Raw genomic sequence first — 23,636 nt, 5'->3', positions numbered from 1 at the left:
ATGTTTCTTCCACAGGTTGAAATTATGTTAGTTTAGCACAATAAGAGTAGTAGGCCATGATCCCCACTTTGAGTACAGTAACTTCCAAGCCATTTGTTCTTGACTGGGTTAACAGTGACAGTTATGAGTTCTTAGCTGTGGAATGCCCATAAGGACAATCAGAAAATTGTTTGCAAAGCGACTAGGGGAGAAACATCTTCCAAAGTTTACACAGCTGTGAGTCCTGAAAGTTTCAATGATGACCAGGTAGCTACAAATGCCCAATGTTACAACAGCAGGTAAGTTAAAAGGATTTACAGTGCTACAACACTAGTAACGGCATCATCTGCTGAACAGATCAAGATTTTGGGTTGGGGTAAATACAAGTGAAATGATATGAAAGTGGGATGGGTCAGAAGTGATCTGTTAGAAAGCTTCACTACCAAGATGCCATGATATATGTAAGCATGAACTTTGGTGTCCTTGAACTCATCACCTCCCTGCAACAGCACCATCTTTTGAAGAACTTTCCTTGTATCTTTAATCAGGTAAGAGATGATCTGTACTTAAGAGGTTCAATAAGGACAAACCACACTCAGATGTACTCCTGAGCCAATTTCTCAAGGTATTCTCTCAAATGAATCTAGTCTGTTTCAAACACACAATAAAAACTAACTTGAAAAATTAAATTATGTACCCCCTTACGTTTGCTTTCTTAGCTCTATTTTCCCCACCCTCTCAAAATCATAGTTTCTTTACACAACATACTTAGCATTGTCCTTTTATAAATTATGATCCTCCTGAATATGGTGGAACAGCACTTTGATTCCATCACTTGGTATGCAGATGTCAGTGGATCTCTATAAGTTCAAGGCTAACCTCATCTTTAGAGGGAGGACCAGAACATCCCAAAACTTATGGTGAGAACCCCATTTTATAAGTAGGCAAAAATTAGCTTCCAAGGATTATTTCTTTGGTTGTGTTCCACTATTTCATACATATTCCAATTCAAATCACTGTTTTCAAATAACCACAGATAACGGTGAATGAAAACAAAATTCGATAAACCATGTTACTTTTCTGAGTGCTCTCATTTTGTCACTTTAGGGTCCAGCTAATTTATCAAACCATTGAAGCAAAGTATGAAAGATAAGGGAAGAATATGGAAAATATATACACTGTATTTGAATTTTTTAAAATTTAATGTATTTGTGTTTGCCTGAATGTATGTCTACACAATGTGTGTCTGTCAGTCTGTGTGTCTGTCAGTCTGTGTGTGTGTGGGCGTGTGTGTTTGTGTGTGTGTGTGTGTTATAAATACATAGGCCAAGAACATGTGTCAGATCACTGGGTATAGAAGTTAGAGATCTTTGTGAGCTGCCATCTGTATTCTCTTGGAGAGTAGCCAGTGATTTTCAACACTGAGCTATCTCTCTAGACACATTTAGGTTTTTCACCAAATTTCTGTTCTGAAATGTAATTATATCTTTGTGCTGAAAGTATTTCCTTTATATTTTTATCATTCAAAATCAAATGACAGTGTTATATCAACTGCATGGTTAGACATTTTACTTAAATGGTTAATTCACTGTATATTTCAGTACACTTCCTTTTATAATCTTTTTATCTTAGATATTTCCTTTTCATTGGATATTTTATGTATTTTATGTATTCATATTATTGCCTTCACAGTTCCACACTCTTCCATTCCCTCTATCCTTGCTTCTATCGTGATGCTCCCATCCTGCCCACCCAATTACTGGTCATTGCCTTGTCATTCCCCTTTACTGAAAATTTTGGACTTTACATGACCAAGAGCTTCGCTTTCATGCCATCTTTGGCTACATATGTGGCTGGAGCAATGTGTCCCTCCATGTGCACTTCTTGGTTGATGGTTTAGTCTCTGGGGGCTCAGGGGTTTCTGGGTGGTTGATATTGTTATTGATATTGTTGTTTTTCCTATGGGGTTGTAAATCCTACAGCTCCTTCATTCCTCAGGTGGAATCTTAATGTTGTTTTGATTTGCATTTCCCTGATGACTAATGTTGAACATTTCTTTAGGTCCTTCTCAGCCGTTCAATATTCCTCAGTTGAGAATTCCCCATTTCTGATAGGAATTTTTGCTTCTCCTTAGTCTAACTTTGTGGGTTGTTGTATAGTTTAGTCCTCTGTCAGATGTTGAATTGGTAAAGATTGTTTTTCAATATGTTGGTTGCCATTCTGTCCTATTGATGTACCCATTGCCTCACAAAAGCTTTACAATTTTATGATTTCAAATTTGCCAACTCTAGAGCTTAGAGCATAAACCATTGGTTTCTGTTCAGGATATTTTCACCAGTGTGCATATGTCCAAGTCTCTTCCCCAATTTGCCTTCTAGTAGTTTCAGTGTATCAGGTTTTATGTGGATGTCCTTGATCCACTTGGACATGAGCTTTGCAGAAGGAGATAAGAATGAATCAGAGCTGAACACCCAGAAGTGCAGACCATCCTGAGACTGAAGGACATACTGCCACTTCAGCTCACCTCTGCCTGCATCCCTGGTCCAAGAGGAAACTGTGTAGTGCCTCGGGAAACAGGAATATAGGAGCAGTCGGCTGCCAGTACCTGTGGTTCTGGTCTGTGCCCAGAACCGAACTGAACCGAACTGGTCAAACAGCTCCCTGCACCCAAATCCCATTGGGGGGAAGAGTTGGACCCTCAGCAGTGCAGACACTCCTGATAAATCAGAAGAGACTACTCTCTGCCCACGTTCTGGACCCAAGAGAAAATCGCCTAGTGTCAGCTGTGCCCCCTGGATGTAAGGACCTAAGAGCAGACAGGGGCGGGACACATCTGATCCTTGCTTTCGACTAGAACTGAAAGACAGTCACCAGGAGCACCTACACTCCTGAGAGCAGAACACCTGTTCCCAGAAGAGGCTGGTTGAAAACAGGAAAACAGTTCTACAAGAGTGCTGACACAGAGGCCTACAGGAGGGTCAAGCCACTGTCAGAAGCAGCAAGACAAGCTAACACCAGTGCCTACTCAATGGCAAGAGACAGAAATAATCCCATGTATCCTAAGGGATCACCACAGACTAAGACTGGTCTTCAATAACAACAATAACCACAGAAAGCCAACATACACATGGAAGTTGAACAATGCTCTACTCCATGACAACTTGGCAAGAAAGAAATAAAGAAATTAATGGCTTCTTAGAATTTAAGAACAAGAACCTAAGCAACAGAAGCTAAGCCTACTTGGCATCATCACAGCCCAGTTCTCCCACCAGAAAAAAAATACTGGATATCCAAACACACTGGAAAAGCAAGGTATAGGTTAAAAATCACATTTTATGATAATGATGGAGGACTTTAAGGATATAAAACTCCCTTAAAGAAATGCAGGACATCAGAAGTAAACAAGTAGAAGCCCTTAAAAAGGAAACACAAAAATTCCTGAAGGAATTACAGGAAAACACAACCAAACAGGTGAAGGAATTGAACAAAACCATCCAGGATGTAAAAGTGGAAATAGAAATAATAAAGAAAGCAAAAAGGGAGACAAACCTGGAGATAGAAAACCTAGGAAAGAAATCAGGAGTCATAGTCAAGCATCACCAACAGATAGAAGAGATAGAAGAGAGACTCTCAGGGGCAGAAGATAACAAAGAAAACATCCAAAGAAAACATGGACACAACCATCAAAGATAATGTAAAATGCAAAAAGCTCCTAGCCCAAAACATCCAGGAATTCCAGGACACAATGAGAGGATCGAACCTAAGGATAATAGGTATAGAAGAGACTTCCTTAAAGGGCCAGTAAATATATTCAACAAATTTATAGAAGAAAACTTCCCTAACCTAAAGAAAGCAGTTAACATAAACATACAGGGAGCCTACAGTGACTTGAAGTTGTCATACAGATCTTTGACCTGCTCAGTTAGAGTCACCCCAAGGCATTTTATATTATTTGTGGCTATTATGGATGGTTTCATTTAGTCATTTCTTTCTCAGCCTGTTTATCTTTGAGTAGAACAAGGTTAATGATCTATTGGAATTAATTTTATATCCAGCCACTTTGCTGAAGTTGTTTATCAGGCTTATGAGTTCTCTGGTGAAATTTTTGTGGTAATTTAAATATACTATAATATCATCTGCAATTTTTGATATTTAGAATACTTCCTTTGCCATTTGTATCCCTTTGACCTCTTTTTGTTGTCTAATTGCTCTGGCTATGATTTTGAGTTCTATATTGAATAGGTAGGGAGAGAGAGTGCAGACTGTGAATTTAGTGGGATTGCTTCAAGTTTCTCTCCATATAGTTTGATGTTGGCTATTTGTTTGTTCTATATTGCTTCTAGTAAGTTTAAGTATGGGCCTTGAATTCCTAGTCTTTCCAAGACTTTTATCACAAAGGAGTGTTGAAGTTTTTTCAAATATAATGAGATCTAATGAGATCATCTTGTGTATTTTTTTTTTAGTTTCTTTATATAGTGGATCACGTTTATGGATTTCTGTATATTGAAACATCCCTGCATCCCTGGAATGAAACCTACTTATTCACGATGGATGATTCTTTTGATGTGTTCCTGGACTCTGTTTGCAAGAATTTAATTGAGTATTTTTGCATCTATTTTCAGGAATGAATTTGGTCTGAAACTTTCTTTCTTTATATGGTCTTTGTGTTGTTTAAAAATAAATGTAATTCCGGCTACAAAGAATGTATTGGATAGTGTTCCTTCTGTTTCTATTTTGTGGAATATTTAGAAGAGTATTGGTATTAGGTCTTCTTTGATGGTCTCATAGAATTCTGCATTAACTCATCTGGTCCTGGCCTTTTTTTTTGTTGGGAGACTTTTAATGATTGCTTCTATTTCTTTAGCGATTATGGGACTGTTTAGATTATTTATCTGATCCTGATTTAACTTTGCTACTTGCTATCTGTCAAGAAAAATTGACCATTTCTTCCAGAGTTCCAAGTTTTATTGAGCATAGGCTTTTTTACTAGGATATGTTTTTTTTTTCTTAAATTTCCTAAGTTTCTGTTAGGTCTTCCTTTTCATTTCTGATTTTGTTAATTTTGGATACTCTCTCTGTGCTCTCTGATTTGTCTGGCTAAAGGTTGATCTATCATGTTGATTTTCTCAAAGAACTAGCTCCTGCTTTCATTGATTCTATATATAGTTCTTTTTGATTCTACTTGGTCAATCTCAGCCCTCAGTTTGATTATTTCCTGTAGTCTACTCCTCTTGGGTGAATTTGCTTCTTTTTGTTCTAGAGGTTTCAGGTGTGCTGTCAAGCTGCTAGTATATGCTCTCTCCAATTCCTTTTTGGAGGTACTCAGAGCTATGAGATTCCTCTTAACACTGCTTTCATTATATCCCATTAATTTGGGTATGTTGTGACTTCATTTTCATTAAATTCTAAAATGTCTTTCATTTCTTATTTCTTCCTCAACCAAGTTTTCATTGAGTAGAGCATTGTTAACCTTCCATGTGTATGTGAGCTTTCTGTCTGTTTTGCTGTTATTGTAGATCAATCTTAATCAGTGGTGATCTGGTAGGATATATGTGATTATTTCAATCTCCTTGTATCTGTTGAGGCCTATTTTGTGATAGATTATATAGTCAGTTCTGGAGAAGGAACCATTAGGTGTTGAGAAGAAGGTATATTCTTTTGTTTTAAGATGAATTGTTGTACAGATATCTCTTAAATCTATTTGATTTGTAACTTCTCTTAGTTTCTCTACATCTCTAACTAGTTTCTGTTTCCATGATCTGTTCATTACTGAGATTAGGGTCTTCCACTATTATTGTGTGTGGTGCAATGTATGATTTGTGCTTTAGTAAAGTTCCTTTTATGAATGTGAGTGCCCTTGCATATGGAGCATATACCTTCAGAATTGTGAGTTCATCTTCGTAAATTATTCCTGTAATGAATATAAAGTGTACTTATCTTTTTAGATAACTTTTGGTTGAAAGTCGATTTTATTTGATATTAGAATGGCTACTCCAGCTTGTTTCTTGGGACCATTTGCTTGGAAATTTGTTTCCCAGCTTTTTACTCTTAGGTACTCTTTGTCTTTGTCACTGAAGTATGTTTGTATGAAGTAAAATGGTGGATCCTGTTTTATATATCCAGTCTGTTAGTCTATACCTTTTATTGGGGTATTGAGTCCATTGATGTTAAGAAATATTAAGGAATAGTGATATTTGCTTTTTGGTATTTTTGTTGGTAGAGATGGAATTATGTTTGTGTGACTATCTTCTTATGTTTTGTTTTGATCTTCTGGCCTTTGTGGTATGGATACCTGGTGGCAGATATGACCTCTGATCCAATAGGAAGTTTCTATCCAAGTTGAGGGCTAGACTACTTGTGGCTTGTTTGGCTTTTGTTGCAGCACAGCTTTTCTATTAGAATTTGGGTATGGGATACAATAATGAGGATAGGAATGGGAATTGCTGTCACTGATTGAGTGGAAAAATTCTCTGCCTACTTCTGGCTTTTGAGGCCAGTATGGTATGTGACCTAGGAGAGAGTCTCTGATTTAGTTCTTTAAAGTTTCATGGACTGAACCAGTTTTTCTGATTGTGTTACCAGCTTCAGGGCAGTTGAAGTTTATCCAAGTTGGAGCTGGGGTCAGAGCACCAGTAGGGAATGGTGGTAGGGCAGGACAGGGTGGTGCAGTGGAATGGATATTTGGGAACTGAGTCTAGGGAGAGGAACAGCTCAGATAGCAAGTGGGTCACTTTTCTGTTTTTCTGAACCGTGTGGTCTTCAGCTAAGCATCTGGAGTCCAGCAGATTTAGGGACACATAGAAGTGGGAGAGAACAAATGTAGGTTGTGAATAAACCTAGGATGCAGGGAGTGGAGAGTTCCAGGGGCAGGTATATCACTCATCTATTGAACAATTTTTTAATCTTCAACACTGCAATATAGTATAGATGATTATTTCTCTTCCAATTTTTAAAAGGACTATTTACCTAAGAATTAGTGAAAGCAGTAGGCATAGATTTGAAGGAGAGTGTGCAGGGGCATATTGTTGGTTGTATAAGAATGAAAGAGAAGGAAGAACTATTGTGATTATAATCTCAAAAGTAAAAAATAAAAACTTAATTCCTTTGGAGAATGTTAATAGAAATAAAAATCTAAATGCACAAGTGTTTTTCTGGAAGAAAATTGACTAGAAATATGTAGATTTTTCCAGTACTGGCAGCTGTTACAGTGCCCATCACCTTTGTATTTATTTTAAAAACATTTTCAAGTGTAGCAGACAGGTCAAAATAATTTTGTGGATGCTAAAAAATGAAAAATTATTGAAGAATTTAAGAAAAGTTTTCAGTCAGTTGCTTACTATGTAGCTCATGTTGGCTTTGGATTTACTATGTAGCCAAAAGTATCCAAAATATGCAGGAATCCCCTGCTTCTACCTATATCATGCTAGGATCACAGGGATGTATCCCTATATGGGATTCTAAGAAAAAACTTTGAGATACTTTTAATATATAAAATAATTGGAAAGATTGTGTAAGAATTGGATGACAAGTAAGGGATAAGAGAAAATTAAAAAATGACATGTCTACATTTTATTGATTAAGAACTGATTGTATAGCTGGACATGATGGCTCATGCCTTTGATACCAACACTCAGGAGTCTGAGGCAGTAGTATCTAAGTTTGATGTTAAGCTGGTCTACAACTTGAGTTCCAGGACAGGCAAGGCTATACAGAAAAACCCTATCTTGAAAAGTGAAACAAAAACCAAACCAAACCAAATCAAAACAGAACAAAATAAACAAAAAAATAAAACAAAATGAATAAACAAAAACAAAAAACCAAACAAAAAAGGAATTGACTGTATGACTTACTGATTGTACTAATATCCTGTTTGTTTATTTGGGAAGGGAAGAACAATTCAAACATATTTCTTCTTTAAAGATAAACTTTAAAATCTTCACAAGTTGAATAAAATTTCCTTTCCTAAATTTGATTTTCAAATTTATTCACCACCACTACATGAAGTAGAAATTTCTGGTTTCTTTGGAGACTCCTCTAGGTCATAATGATGTTTTACTGGGGCAGATGGGTAAAAAGATGCTTGCTAAAGCAGACACAGGGACAGAGGTGGGGGATGGTTCGCTAAAGCAGACATGTGAAAGAAGGTTTTGCTGAAGCAGACACAGAACTGAGCATATTTTGTTGATGCAGACACATGAAAAGGCTCTTTTGTTATTGGATATTTTATTTATTTGCATTTCAAATTTTGTCCTCCTTTTTCTCTCCACAAACCCCCTATTACATTTCCCTCCCCTGCTTCTATGAGCATGTACCCCCACTCATCTTCCCACTCCCACCTCACCAACACGGCATTTCCCTACTCTGGGACATTGAGCTTTTGTAGGACTCTTGATGTCTAGAAAGAATATAAATATGACCACAGATGATGGGCCAGGGCTCATGCTTTTTGTTCTGTTTGCAGTGCTTTACTAGTGTCTGCTAACAACATTCTGGCACTGGTTAGCTTTGCAACGCATTGCTGATCTTCAACTTGTCATGACATCATAGAGAGTAACTTGCCAAAGAACTTCTTGTGATATTTGTGTGGCTTCTTGCAGGTTCAGCAGACTCTTGCTAATCTATCAGAACCTCGAGATTTATTCTGGATCAAGCTGCAGCTGGTGATTTGTATGTTGTGTCTACCAAGTGGACAGAACTTCAGCTGCTCATTTGTGTGTGATGGTTTGCTAGTAGACAGAACTACTGATATTCTGACAACAATGAATGGAATAGCCCCAAAAACCAATTTCTTTTTTAAAATTTCTTTTCCCAAAGAATGATTTCTAAACAGATCGATTTCCACATATCTTAATAATCTTTCTTTTCCACTACCTCTGGTGGGTGGTGGACTAGTAGAGAGGTTTATGTATTTAAGAGCCATTATTAAAGTATGCTTTTTAAAAATCTAAAACTTTAACCACCACCAGTTTTGTTATAGCTGAACCCTATGGAAAAGAATGAAAAAGTGATAATACATTTTTACTTTAATGAGAAAATAGTTTTCTTTATCAAATTGATGAGGAGAGGGCTCTATTCATCAGCTTTGCTCCCACTGGTTGCTTAATCATGGACAAATCATTTAGTCCCTTTGGTTCATTCACTCATCTGAAGAATATTATGAATGTTATTTACTTCTATGAGTATTAAAAACGAAATAGCATGTATAAGGAACCTAGGAACACACCACAGACACTCACCCCACCCCCACATGCTTAATATATATATATATATATATATATATATATATATATATATATTTAATGAAATGCTGTTAAACTGTTTTTAAGATTTATTTACTTAATTTATAGTCTGTGCAGGAGTGTTTTAGTTTGAATGTATGTAGGTGTACTTTTGGCATACCTGATGCTCATGCTCAGAAAAAGACACTGGACTTCCTGGATGGTTATGAATCACAATGTAGGAGTCAGGACCACTGTAAGAGTAACAAGTGTTCTCAACTGAAATCCTGTCTCAATAATCCAATCAGAGAAGACCAAGCATAAACCCTCATATCAAGGCTGACCAAGGTAATCCAGTAGAAGAAAAGTATCCCAAGATCAAGCAAACAGTCAGAAACATCCCTATTCCCACTGTTAGTTCCACCAAAACACGAAGTCAATAAATGTAGCATAAGACCTAACAAAGACTAACTGTTATTTCACTTTTTGTGAGTTCATATGAGCCCTTACTTAGTTGATGTCTTTGTATTGTATTCTCCTGGTGTCCTTTACCCTTCTGGCTCCTACATTTTTACCTTTTACATCTTTAATGGGATTCTCTGTACTCTGAGAGAAAGGACTATGTAGATATCTACAATTTTTAATCTCTCTGCCTAACATTTGTCTGTGAGTCTCTCCATCTGCTCTCCATCTGATGAGTTGTTGAATGGAGCTTCTCTGATGATGAATGGGATAGGTACTGATCAATCAGCTTAACAGAATATCATTAGAAATAACTTTATTGATTTTTTTTCTATCATAGGTCTCTGGGCTATCCAGCCTATAGTTCCTGGTCATCCAGGCAGTTGGACATGGGCTCACTCTCAAAGAGTGGACCTCAAATTAGATCAATCATTGGTTGGCCAATCACATAAGTTCTGCCTCACCATTACCTGAGCACAAATTGCAGGTGGATAGGTGGGTTTTCTGGCTGGGGTGGTGTTCCAGTTCCACCTCTGGCAGACTTGCCTGGTTATAGAAGATGGCCATTTGAGGCTCCACATTCTCCATTACTAAAAGCCCTCACTAGGGTCACCTTCATAGAGTCCTAGGAGTTTTTATTGCACTAGATTTTCACATCAACCCCCAATGCCCTGAAACTCCAGTCTTCTTTCCATATAGACTCTTCTTCCCTCTCTACCCTTCAGTCCCCTCTTCTCACTCCCAGTCCCTTAGCAAAATCTATTTTCCATTCCCAAGGAATCCATGTACCTCCCTTTGTACCCTCTATCTTTAAATGAGAAGATGAAAGAGAAAAGTCATTCTGTGTGGTGTGATCAACACCTTATTTATCAAGTAGTAAAGAATTGTACTTAATTAAGGCTATGAACATAGTGAGGCATGTGTCCTTGTTGTATGTTGGAGGATCTTTTGGGTATATGCCCAGGAGTGGTAAAGCTGGGTCCTCAAGTAGTACTATGTCCAATTTTCTGAGGAACCTCCAGACTGACTTCTAGAGTAGTTGTACCAGCTTGCAATCTCATCAACAGTGAGGGAGTGTTCCTCTTTCCCCACATTCTTGACAGCATCTGCTGTCACCTGTGTTTTTGAACTTAGCCATTCTGACTGGTTTGAGGTGGAATCACAGGGTTGTTTTGATTTGCATTTCAAATTAGATGACTAAGGATGTTGAAAATTTCCTTAGGTCCTTCTCAGCTATTTAATACTACTCAGTTGAAAATTTCCTGGTTACCTCAGTAACCCATTTTTAAATAGGGTTATTTGCTTCTCTAGAGTCTAACTTGAGTTCTTTGTATAAATTGGATATTAGCCCTCTACAGGATGTAGGATTGGTAAAGATCTTTCCCTAATCTGTTGATTGACATTTTGTCTTATTGACAGGGTTTTTGCCCATTTGCCAATGGTTGATCTTAGAGCATTAACATTGGTATTCTGTTCAAGATACTTTCCCCTGTGCCCATGTATTAGAGGCTCTTCCCCACTTTCTATTCTATTAGATTCAGTGTATCACATTTTGTGTGGAGGTCTTGATCCACTTGGAGTTGAACTTTGTACAATGAGATAAGAGTGGATCAATTTACAGTTTTTAATTAATTAATTTTTAAATTTTACACTCAAGATTTTATTCCACACCCTGTCCATCCTCCTACTGTTCTATGTCCCTCCTCCCCACACCTCCTGTCGTCTCTGCTAGGATGTCCCCACCCCACCCACCACACCAGACCTTTAAACTCCCTGGGGCCTCCAGTCTCTTGAGGGTTAGATGCACCTTCTCTGACTGAATGCAGACCCAATAGTTCTCTGCTGTGTATGTGTTGGGGGCCATATTTTAGCTGGTTTATGATGCCTGGTTGGTGATCCAGCATCTGAGAGATCTCAAGGATCCAGGTTAGTTGAGAATGCTGGTTCTCCTACAGGGATACCCTCCTCATCTTCCTTCAGCTTTTCCCTAATTCAACAGATAGGTCAGCAGCTTCTGTTCATTGGTTGTGTGTCCATATCAGACCTTGATGTCCCCTACCCTTTGAGCTCAATCCCATTTTTTTGACTGTCCCTGAACCTTCTTTTCCTTGAGCTCTTCTCCATTTTCATCCCTTCAGTTCTTTCAGACATGTTCTTGTCAGAACATGACTGTAGGATAGCAACCTCATCCCTCTCTTGATGCCCTGTCTTTCTGCTGGAGGTGGGCTCTTCAAGTTCCCTCTCCCTACTGTAGGGCATTTCATCTAGGGTCCCTCATTTGAATTCTGATGGTCTCTTAACACCCAGGTCTCTGGTGTATTCTGGAGGGTCCACCCAGCCTCCTGCCTTCTGAGGTTGCCTGATTCCATTCCTTCTCAGGCTTCAGTCCTTTCCCCCCACCCAGTCCTAGATCATGTTCCCCTCTCACCCCACCCCCATCCCCTTTCTATCTCCTGTCCTTCTTTCCCTCCCCTCATTGTGGTTGTTTCTTCTCCCTCCCAAGTTAAACTGGGGTGTCCTCACTTGGGCCCTTTAGCTTGTTGACCTTTTGAGTTCTGTGAATTTTATATTGGGTATTCTGTACTTTTTCTCTAATATCCACATATTAGTGAGTACATACCATGTATGTACTTTTGGGTCTGAGTTACTTCACTCCATCCGTTTGCCTACAAACCTCAATTGAACCAACACCATTTGTTGAAAGTGATATCTTTTTTCCACTGGATGGGTTTAGCACCTTTGTCAAAAATTAAGTGACCATAGATATATTGGTTCATTATTGGGTCTTCAATTCTATTTCATTGATCTACCTTCCTATCTCTGTAACAATACCATGCAATTTGTATCACAACTACTCTATAATACAGCATAAGCTCAGGGTTGATGATTACTTCAGAAGCTCTTTATTGTTGAGAATATTTTTCACTATCCTGGATTTTTGTTTTTCCAAATGCATTTGCAAATTGCTCCTTCTAACCCTATGAAGAATTGAGTTGGAATTTTGATGGGGATTGCATTGAATCTGTAGATTGTTTTCAGCAAGATGGCCATTTTTACTCTATTCATCCTGACAATCCTTGAGCATGGGAGTTCTTTACATCTTCACAAGCTGGAAAAACCTCAGATATCTTTCAACAGACGAATGTATACAGAAAATGTAATATATTTACACAATGGAGTAATACTCAGCTACTAAAAGCAATGATTTAATGAAATTCTTAGGCAAACGGATGGAACTTGAAAATATACTGAGTGAGGTAACCCAATCACAAAAGAACACACAAGGTATGCACTCATTAATAAGAGGATATTAGCCGAAAAGCTCAGAATACCCAAAATATAATTCATAGACCACATGAAGCTCAAGAAGACTAAAGTGTGGATGCTTCAGTCCTTCCTAGAAGGGGGAGCAAAATACTCCAGGAGGAAATATTGAGACAAAGTGTGGAGCAGAGAATGAAGAGAAGGCCATACAGAGGCTGTGCTACCTGGGGATCCATCCCACATGCAGTCACCAAATCCAGTCACTATTGTGGATGCCAAGAAGTTCTTGCTAAATTGAAGCCTGATATAGACATCTCCTGAGATGCTCTGCCAAAGCCTGGTAAATACAGAGGTGGATGCTCATAGCCAATCATTGGATTGGTCACTGGGTCCCCAGTGGAGGAGTCAGAGAAAGGCCTGAAGGAGCTGAATGGGTTTGAAACTCCATAGGAAGAACAACGGTGTCAACCAAGTAGTCCCCCTAGAGCTCGCAGGGGCTAAACCACCAACCAGAGAGTACACATGGAGCAACCAAAGGCTCCAGTCACATATATATCAGAAGATGGCCTTATCTGCCATCAATGGGAGGAGAGGTCCTTTGTCCTGTTTGAAAGCTATGTGCCCCTGTGTAGGGGAATACCAAGGCTGGGAAAGTCAAGTAGGGGGGAGGGCATCCTCATAGGGAGATGGTGTAGGGGGTTTTCAGAGAAGAAACTGGGAAAGTGGAATTATGTGGAATGTAAATAAATTGAATATCTAATAAAAAAGAATCTCATTTCTCATTTGCACTGTAGACAAAATAGCAAATAATGTCCTTTAAAACACTGGAGAAAAATTGTACTTAAAAACCTGGATGTTTTTTCCCTTTTTTCTTCATCTCAAAAGGGTGAAGACATTCCAAAGAAAATATATTGCTTTCACTTGCTGAATCCAATATCACAGGCTGGAAGCAGACCCATTACTGCACTGCAGTGAGGTGTAGGAGGGAGAGGAGGAAAAATGCAAATTCTCCCTGATTATCTTCGAATGACCATGGTGTGCTGCTGTTAGGATTCACTAAGAAGATGATTATTTTTGTTTGTTTCACAATATAAGGATTTTTTCCTATACAACAAAAAACTCGTAAAACTATATCCCGTATCAAAATTACCTTAGCTAAGAAGTCTTATTGTTTTAAAGAACCACAGGGCTCTTAAAGAGAAAGCTTTGAATATTTAATAATAGACAAGCTGTAGCTTTTAAGCACATGCTGTCATCCTCTCAGAGTGTAAGCCCTAGAACAAAGAACAAAGAGCACATATATAGGGACTCTTTTGCTTTGTTTGTATTTTATGAAAACATCTCCATTCTAAGACCCGACAGCAATGTTGAGATACCAGTTAGAAAACTAGGAGGAACACAGACTTTGCATTATGTCACTCTCCTTTCAAGTAGCAAAAACTTTTCCTTGAAAATGGAGCAAATTATTTCCTTTAATGTGCTTTTCTAATTTAGATAAGACATAATCATCACAGTAAACCCAAACTACTGACTACTAAAGCCAATATTCTCCTTCTCTCAACATACCACCCTGCTATTTCCATTTCTTACTCCTTCATCTATGCACTTCATAGTTTTATCTGCTGAAACCCTTACTGTATGCAACCAGTAATTTATACATAACACAACTATTCTTTCCTCGCTATCATAGTTAATTTATTGTTAATTTTATTAATGCATAGAGGTATTTCTCTGCATGCACGTCTATGTACCATGTGTGTGCCTGCTTCCTATGGAGAAGAGAGAGAGAGAGAGAATCTGATCCCCTGGAATTGGTATTTCAGATGGTTTTGAATTATTATGTGGGTTCTGGGTACTGAATCCAGGTTTTATGGAAGAGTTAGCTTGGTCTTAACAACTGAGCTATCTCTCCAGCTGTACTTGCTCTGCTATTTCTGTCTTCTTCAATAATATGAGCTGAATATAGGCAAAATGTAGGTACTAAATTACTGCTTACTGAATTAACGGTCTTTTGCTGTTTTTTTAAATCATTTTATTGGTAATGGGGCAGTTTCCATGAGCTTGAGGAGACTTGGAGGAGGTCTGGGGTTTCCTGGCTTTGTCACCTCTGCCCTGTGCCAGAGCACCCAAAATGAGTCTTTTTTGTGACTGGTGGGACCAGCATGTTTGGGAGAACAACCACAGATAACCGCAACACAATGAGGGATATTGAAGTAAAGTCTTCTCATGATGACAGCATTGGTTGTCAGTATTTCAGCCTACCAAACTTACCAGGCAACTTCCTTATTGCAATATTATAATTGCAATAATATAATATATAATGATGTTCACTGATGGGATGTGCAAGGCACTAGGCAAACCATTCCAAAGGCCCAGAAGATGAACATTGAGCCAGTGCACAATATCTGCTGAAAGTTTCCTGGTTGCTGCCGCTGCAGAGAGCCCGTGGGCAGCACCCCGTGAGCAAACTTGAGCCTGGGGACCACAGGTAAGACCAACTTGTCTGCTGCAAGAAAGCTGCCTGGTGAAATCGGGACACACAGAGGCAGAATTCCTCTAGGACCGGGCACGTCATGTGTTTACCGCAAATCCCACACCCGCGGATCCCGGCCCGCAGCAGCTCTCTGCTCCCAGACCCCGTGGGAAAGAGACCTCACCGCCTGGTCAGGTGGGCACTCCTGAGGCTGCAGAGCGGAAGACACCAACACTGCCCACCCCTGCCCACATCCCTAGCCCAAGAGGAAACTGTATAAGGCCTCTGGGCTCCCGTGGGGGAGGGCCCAGGAGCGGCAGGACCCCTGCCTGAGAAACCGCCGGAACCTGAAGGAAACAGACCAGATAAAGAGTTCTCTGCACCCAAATCATGTGGGAGGGAGAGCTAAACCTTCAGAGAGGCAGACAAGCCTGGGAAACCAGAAGAGACTGCTCTCTGCACACACATCTCGGACGCCAGAGGAAAACACCAAAGGCCATCTGGAACCCTGGTGCACTGAAGCTCCCGGAAGGGGCGGCACATATCTTCCTGGTTGCTGCCGCTGCAGAGAGCCCGTGGGCAGCACCCCACGAGCGAACTTGAGCCTCGGGACCACAGGTAAGACCAACTTTTCTGCTGCAAGAAAGCTGCCCGGTGAACTCATGACACAGGCCCACAGGAACAGCTGAAGACCTGTAGAGAGAAAAAACTACACGCCCAAAAGCAGAACACTCTGTCCCCATAACTGACTGAAAGAGAGGAGAACAGGTCTACAGCACTCCTGACACACAGGCTTATAGGGACAGTCTAGCCACTATCAAAATTGCAGAAAAAAGTAACACTAGAGATAATCTGATGGGGAGAGGCAAGCACAGGAATCCAAGCAACAGAAACCAAGACTACATGGCATCATCGGAGACCAATTCTCCCACCAAAACAAACATGGAATATCCAAACACACCGGAAAAGCAAGATCTAGTTTCAAAATCATATTTGATCATGATGTGGAGGACTTCAAGAAAGACGTGAAGAACTCCCTTAGAGAAGCACAGGAAAACATTAATAAACAAGTAGAAGACTACAGAGAGGAATCGCAAAAATCCCTGAAAGAATCACAAAAATCCCTGAAAGAATTCCAGGAAAACACATTCAAACAGTTGAAGAAATTAAACATGGAAATAGAAGCAATCAAGAAAGAACACATGGAAACAACCCTGGATATAGAAAACCAAAAGAAGAGACAAGGGGCTGTAGATACAAGCTTCACCAACAGAATACAAGAGATGGAAGAGAGAATCTCAGGAGCAGAAGATTCCATAGAAATCATTGATTCAACTGTCAAAGATAATGTAAAGCAGAAAAAGCTACTCGTCCAAAACATACAGGAAATCCAGGACTCAATGAGAAGATCAAACCTAAGGATAATAGGTATAGAAGAGAGTGAAGACTCCCAGCTCAAAGGACCAGTAAATATCTTCAACAAAATCATAGAAGAAAACTTCCCTAACCTAAGAAAAGAGATACCCATAGACATACAAGAAGCCTACAGAACTCCAAATAGATTGGACCAGAAAAGAAACACCTCCCGTCACATAATAGTCAAAACACCAAATGCACAAAATAAAGAAAGAATATTAAAAGCCGTAAGGGAAAAAGGTCAAGTAACATATAAAGGCAGACCTATCAGAATCACACCAGACTTCTCGCCAGAAACTATGAAGGCCAGAAGATCCTGGACTGATGTCATACAGACCCTAAGAGAACACAAATGCCAGCCCAGGTTACTGTGTCCAGCAAAACTCTCAATTAACATAGATGGAGAAACCAAGATATTCCATGACAAAACCAAATTTACACAATATCTTTCTACAAATCCAGCACTACAAAGGATAATAAATGGTAAAGCCCAACATAAGGAGGCAAGCTATACCCTAGAAGAAGCAAGAAACTAATCGTCTTGGCAACAAAACAAAGAGAATGAAAGCACACGGACATAACCTCACATCCAAATATGAATAAAACGGGAAGCAATAATCACTATTCCTTAATATCTCTCAACATCAATGGCCTCAACTCCTCAATAAAAAGACATAGATTAACAAACTGGATACAGAACGAGGACCCTGCATTCTGCTGCCTACAGGAAACACACCTCAGAGACAAAGACAGACATTACCTCAGAGTGAAAGGCTGGAAAACAATTTTCCAAGCAAATGGTCAGAAGAAGCAAGCTGGAGTAGCCATTCTAATATCGAATAAAATCAATTTTCAATTAAAAGTCATCAAAAAAGATAAGGAAGGACACTTCATATTCATCAAAGGAAAAATCCACCAAGATGAACTCTCAATCCTAAATGTCTATGCCCCAAATACAAGGGCACCTACATATGTAAAAGAAACCTTACTAAAGCTCAAAACACACATTGCACCTCACACAATAATAGTGGGAGATTTCAACACCCCACTCTCATCAATGGACAGATCATGGAAACAGAAATTAAACAGAGATGTAGACAGACTAAGAGAAGTCATGAGCCAAATGGACTTAACAGATATTTATAGAACATTCTATCCTAAAGCAAAAGGATATACCTTCTTCTCAGCTCCTCATGGTACTTTCTCCAAAATTGACCATATAATTGGTCAAAAAACGGGCCTCAACAGATACAGAAAGATAGAAATAATCCCATGCATGCTATCGGACCACCACGGCCTAAAACTCGTCTTCAATAACAATAAGGGAAGAATGCCCACATATACTTGGAAATTGAACAATGCTCTACTCAATGATAACCTGGTCAAGGAAGAAATAAAGAAAGAAATTAAAAACTTTTTAGAATTTAATGAAAATGAAGGTACAACATACCCAAACTTATGGGACACAATGAAAGCTGTGCTAAGAGGAAAACTCATAGCGCTGAGTGCCTGCAGAAAGAAACAGGAAAGAGCATATGTGAGCAGCTTGACAGCACACCTAAAAGCTCTAGAACAAAAAGAAGCAAATACACCCAGGAGGAATAGAAGGCAGGAAATAATCAAACTCAGAGCAGAAATCAACCAAGTAGAAACAAAAAGGACCATAGAAAGAATCAACAGAACCAAAAGTTGGTTCTATGAGAAAATCAACAAGATAGATAAACCCTTAGCCAGACTAACGAGAGGACACAGAGAGTGCGTCAAAATTAACAAAATCAGAAATGAAAAGGGAGACATAACAACAGATTCAGAGGAAATTCAAAAAAACATCAGATCTTACTATAAAAACCTATATTCAACAAAACTTGAAAATCTTCAGGAAATGGACAATTTCCTAGACAGATACGAGGTACCGAAGTTAAATCAGGAACAGATAAACCAGTTAAACAACCCCATAACTCCTAAGGAAATAGAAGCAGTCATTAAAGGTCTCCCAACCAAAAAGAGCCCAGGTCCAGATGGGTTTAGTGCAGAATTCTATCAAACCCTCATAGAAGACCTCATACCAATATTATCCAAACTATTCCACAAAATTGAAACAGATGGATCACTACCGAATACCTTCTACGAAGCCACAATTACTCTTATACCTAAACCACACAAAGACACAACAAAGAAAGAGAACTTCAGACCAATTTCCCTTATGAATATCGACGCAAAAATACTCAACAAAATTCTGGCAAACCGAATCCAAGAGCACATCAAAACAATCATCCACCATGACCAAGTAGGCTTCATCCCAGGCATGCAGGGATGGTTTAATATACGGAAAACCATCAACGTGATCCATTATATAAACAAACTGAAAGAACAGAACCACATGATCATTTCATTAAATGCTGAGAAAGCATTTGACAAAATTCAGCACCCCTTCATGATAAAAGTCCTGGAAAGAATAGGAATTCAAGGCCCATACCTAAACATAGTAAAAGCCATATACAGCAAACCAGTTGCTAACATTAAACTAAATGGAGAGAAACTTGAAGCAATCCCACTAAAATCAGGGACTAGACAAGGCTGCCCACTCTCTCCCTACTTATTCAATATAGTTCTTGAAGTTCTAGCCAGAGCAATCAGACAACAAAAGGAGATCAAGGGGATACAGATTGGAAAAGAAGAAGTCAAAATATCACTATTTGCAGATGACATGATAGTATATTTAAGTGATCCCAAAAGTTCCACCAGAGAACTACTAAAGCTGATAAACAACTTCAGCAAAGTGGCTGGGTATAAAATTAACTCAAATAAATCAGTTGCCTTCCTCTATACAAAAGAGAAAGAAGCCGAGAAAGAAATTAGGGAAACGACACCCTTCATCATAGACCCAAATAATATTAAGTACCTCGGTGTGACTTTAACAAAGCAAGTAAAAGATCTGTACAATACGAACTTCAAGACACTGAAGAAGGAAATTGAAGAAGACCTCAGGAGATGGAAAGATCTCCCATGCTCATGGATTGGCAGGATTAATATAGTAAAAATGGCCATTTTACCAAAAGCAATCTAGAGATTCAATGCAATCCCCATCAAAATACCAATCCAATTCTACAAAGAGTTAGACAGAATAATTTGCAAATTCATCTGGAACAACAAAAAACCCAGGATAGCTAAAGCTATCCTCAACAATAAAAGGACTTCAGGGGGAATCACTATCCCTGAACTCAAGCAGTATTACAGAGCAATAGTGATAAAAACTGCATGGTATTGGTACAGAGACAGACAGATAGACCAATGGAATAGAATTGAAGACCCAGAAATGAACCCACACACCTATGGTCACTTGATTTTTGACAAAGGATCCAAAACCATCAAATGGAAATAAGATAGCATTTTCAGCAAATGGTGCTGGTTCAACTGGAGGTCAACATGTAGAAGAATGCAGATCGATCCATGCTTATCACCCTGTACAAAGCTTAAGTCCAAGTGGATCAAGGACCTCCACATCAAACCAGACACACTCAAACTTATAGAAGAAAAACTAGGGAAGCATCTGGAACACATGGGCACTGGAAAAAATTTCCTAAACAAAACACCAATGGCTTACGCTCTAATATCAAGAATAGACAAATGGGATCTCATAATACTGCAAAGCTTCTGTAAGGCAAAGGACACTGTGGTTCGGGCAAAACGGCAACCAACAGATTGGGAAAAGATCTTTACCAATCCTACAACAGATAGAGGCCTTATATCCAAAATATACAAAGAACTCAAGAAGTTAGACCGCAGGGAAACAAATAACCCTATTAAAAATGGGGTTCAGAGCTAAACAAACAATTCACAGCTGAGGAATGCCGAATGGCCGAGAAACACCTAAAGAAATGTTCAACATCTTTAGTCATAAGGGAAATGCAAATCAAAACAACCCTGAGATTTCACCTCACACCAGTGAGAATGGCTAATATCAAAAACTCAGGGGACAACAGATGCTGGGGAGGATGTGGAGAAAGAGGAACACTCCTCCATTGTTGGTGGGATTGCAGACTGGTAAAACCATTCTGGAAATCAGTCTGGAGGATCCTCAGAAAATTGGACATTGAACTGCCTGAGGATCCAGCTATACCTCTCTTGGGCATATACCCAAAAGATGCTCCAACATATAAAAAAGACACGTGCTCCACTATGTTCATTGCAGCCTTATTTATAATAGCCAGAAGCTGGAAAGAACCCAGATGCCCTTCAACAGAGGAATGGATACAGAAAATGTGGTACATCTACACAATGGAATATTACTCAGCTATCAAAAACAACGACTTTATGAAATTCGTAGGCAAATGGTTGGAACTGGAAAACATCATCCTGAGTGAGCTAACCCAATCACAGAAAGACATACATGGTATGCACTCATTGATAAGTGGCTATTAGCCCAAATGCTTGAATTACCCTAGATGCCTAGAACAAGTGAAACTCAAGAAGGATGATCAAAATGTGAATGCTTCATTCCTTCTTTAAAAGGGAAACAAGAATACCCTTGGCAGGGAAGAGAGAGGCAAAGATTAAAACAGAGACTGAAGGAACACCCATTCAGAGCCTGCCCCACATGTGGCCCATACATATACAGCCACCCAATTAGACAAGATGGATGAAGCAAAGAAGTGCAGACCGACAGGAGCCGGATGTAGATCGCTCCTGAGAGGCACAGCCAGAATACAGTAAATACAGAGGCGAATGCCAGCAGCAAACCACTGAACTGAGAATAGGACCCCCGTTGAAGGAATCAGAGAAAGAACTGGAAGAGCTTGAAGGGGCTTGAGACCCCATATGTACAAAAATGCCAAGCAACCAGAGCTTCCAGGGACTAAGCCACTACCTAAAGACTATACGTGGACTGACCCTGGACTCTGACCTCATAGGTAGCAATGAATATCCTAGTAAGAGCACCAGTGGAAGGGGAAGCCCTGGGTTCTGCTAAGACTGAACCCCCAGTGAACTAGACTGGTGGGGGGAGGGCGGCAATGGGGGGAGGTTTGGGAGGGGAACACCCATAAGGAAGGGGAGCGGGGAGGGGGATGTTTGCCCGGATACCGGGAAAGGGAATAACACTCGAAATGTATATAAGAAATACTCAAGTTAATAAAAAAAAATATCTGCTGAAAGTGTTCACAGCATCATGTGTCAAGACAGGTAAGATGTGGTGGAACCTTAACAGCAACCAGACCATTCAGATAGCATTACAATGCTCCTGTTAAGATGATACATTTGATCAAAGGCCAAATTACAGCTGTGTGATGAGCAGGAGTTGGGATAAGACTCTGAAGTCTTTGGACACCTGGTTGTCAAAGCCTAAGATGGTCTTCCAACTCCCTGAGCACTATTATTCTGCAGATGTAATATACCTGATGACTGTGGTGGCCACTCAAGTGAGGGGCCTGATTATCTATATTTACAGAATAAGCCCTCTGAGTTCAAGAAAATAGAGTATTCACTGACAGCTGGTTTTGCTCTTGGGAGAATTGAGGGGGTAGTTGCCATTCACTTCATCAACCCTCCAAATCCAGCCAAAGATAATTCCACCTTCAAATGTCATCGACCCAATAATACCAACACTTCTGTTCCTCAAGACATCCATGTAGTGAACAGAATTGGCTTCCATACTCTCCATCACATCCTTGCCTCTATAAGTCTGATGGTAGGTTCAGCATCTAGGACAGATAGCAGGACAAAATTAAAGACTTTGTAACAGTTAGATCAGCCCATAGCAGCTTGCTGATTCAATCATAATGGAAGCATATTTGTCTATGCTTCCAAATACAACTTGTCCAAGGGACATGAGTTTTATATTCCCCAAAAGAATAATTACATTTACCTGGGTAATGCAGCTTAAAAGCTAAAGCGAAGGAATGAGAAGTAGTTGCTTGAAGCTGAGGCTGTTGGAGTTTCATCTCAACTCCACCTCACCTCTGCTCAAACTTGGGCCCCAGCCCTGGTGGCCCATAGCTCTGGCTGTGGGTATCCACCTCTAGAGGGATGATGTTCTTGTTCAACATCAGCACAGCACGCTGGCTACTTGCCTTCTCTCCATTCCACTCCCTTCTGCGGTTTTCCTGAAACTCTAAGGGAACTGAGATTCCCACTGAAATCAGATCTTGAGGGCATTGTGTCCAGTAGTGTGTATTTGACAGTGTTGGGAGGGAATTATTAATAAGCCCGGTGCTGTTTTATAATAAAATATTTTGAAGATGAAAATAATAAAATTATTTTATATATTAAATTTTATGTTGGACCTGGCAGTATGACTCACTAATAGAATGCTTGCCCAGTAAAGCACAATACCCTGGGTTTCCTCTCCAGAAGTGAAGAAAAATAAAAAGCATTTACTCCCACAAAAAATATAGAGACTTATGACTCCCCACATATACTTACCATGTTCAATTTTCCCTTGTTAAACGTTAGCCATTTTGGCAGTCTTTTCTTTGAGTAACTCTTGCTTCTTCAAGGAACAACATGCATATATCTGGGAAGTTATGCATGGAAGAGTGAGGATATGAACATATCCACTGGATCAGAGAATGTTTGGGAAGAGTTGCTTGAACCTCTAGTCATCCTTTCCCCAATTTCCCTTTTTCCCTCAAAGTGAATCCACAGGGGCTTATAAGTATTAGTTCATTACTATTCACCTATCTGATGATACCATGTCTTTCTGTTTCCACATGACTTTAAGAATCTACAGTAAGGATCTAGTGCCACTGAACACTTTGCTGTACTGTGCTCTCTAAATCAACACACACATGCATACACACAGACACACAGACACAGAGAGAGAGAGA

At 39.5% G+C, this 23,636-nt stretch overlaps 1 pseudogene; it reads left to right on the top strand.

Annotated features, from left to right (window-relative positions):
• The first annotated feature begins 446 nt into the window (after positions 1-446).
• On the top strand, positions 447-22,720 carry Rae1-ps1 (ribonucleic acid export 1, pseudogene 1; annotated as a pseudogene).
• The last annotated feature ends 916 nt before the right edge of the window (positions 22,721-23,636 follow it).

Source organism: Rattus norvegicus, chromosome X (genome assembly GCF_036323735.1).
Source record: "Rattus norvegicus strain BN/NHsdMcwi chromosome X, GRCr8, whole genome shotgun sequence".
NCBI lineage: Eukaryota > Metazoa > Chordata > Mammalia > Rodentia > Muridae > Rattus > Rattus norvegicus.
Note: the sequence above shows the minus strand (reverse complement) of the source record. Positions and strands in the feature narration are given on the sequence as shown.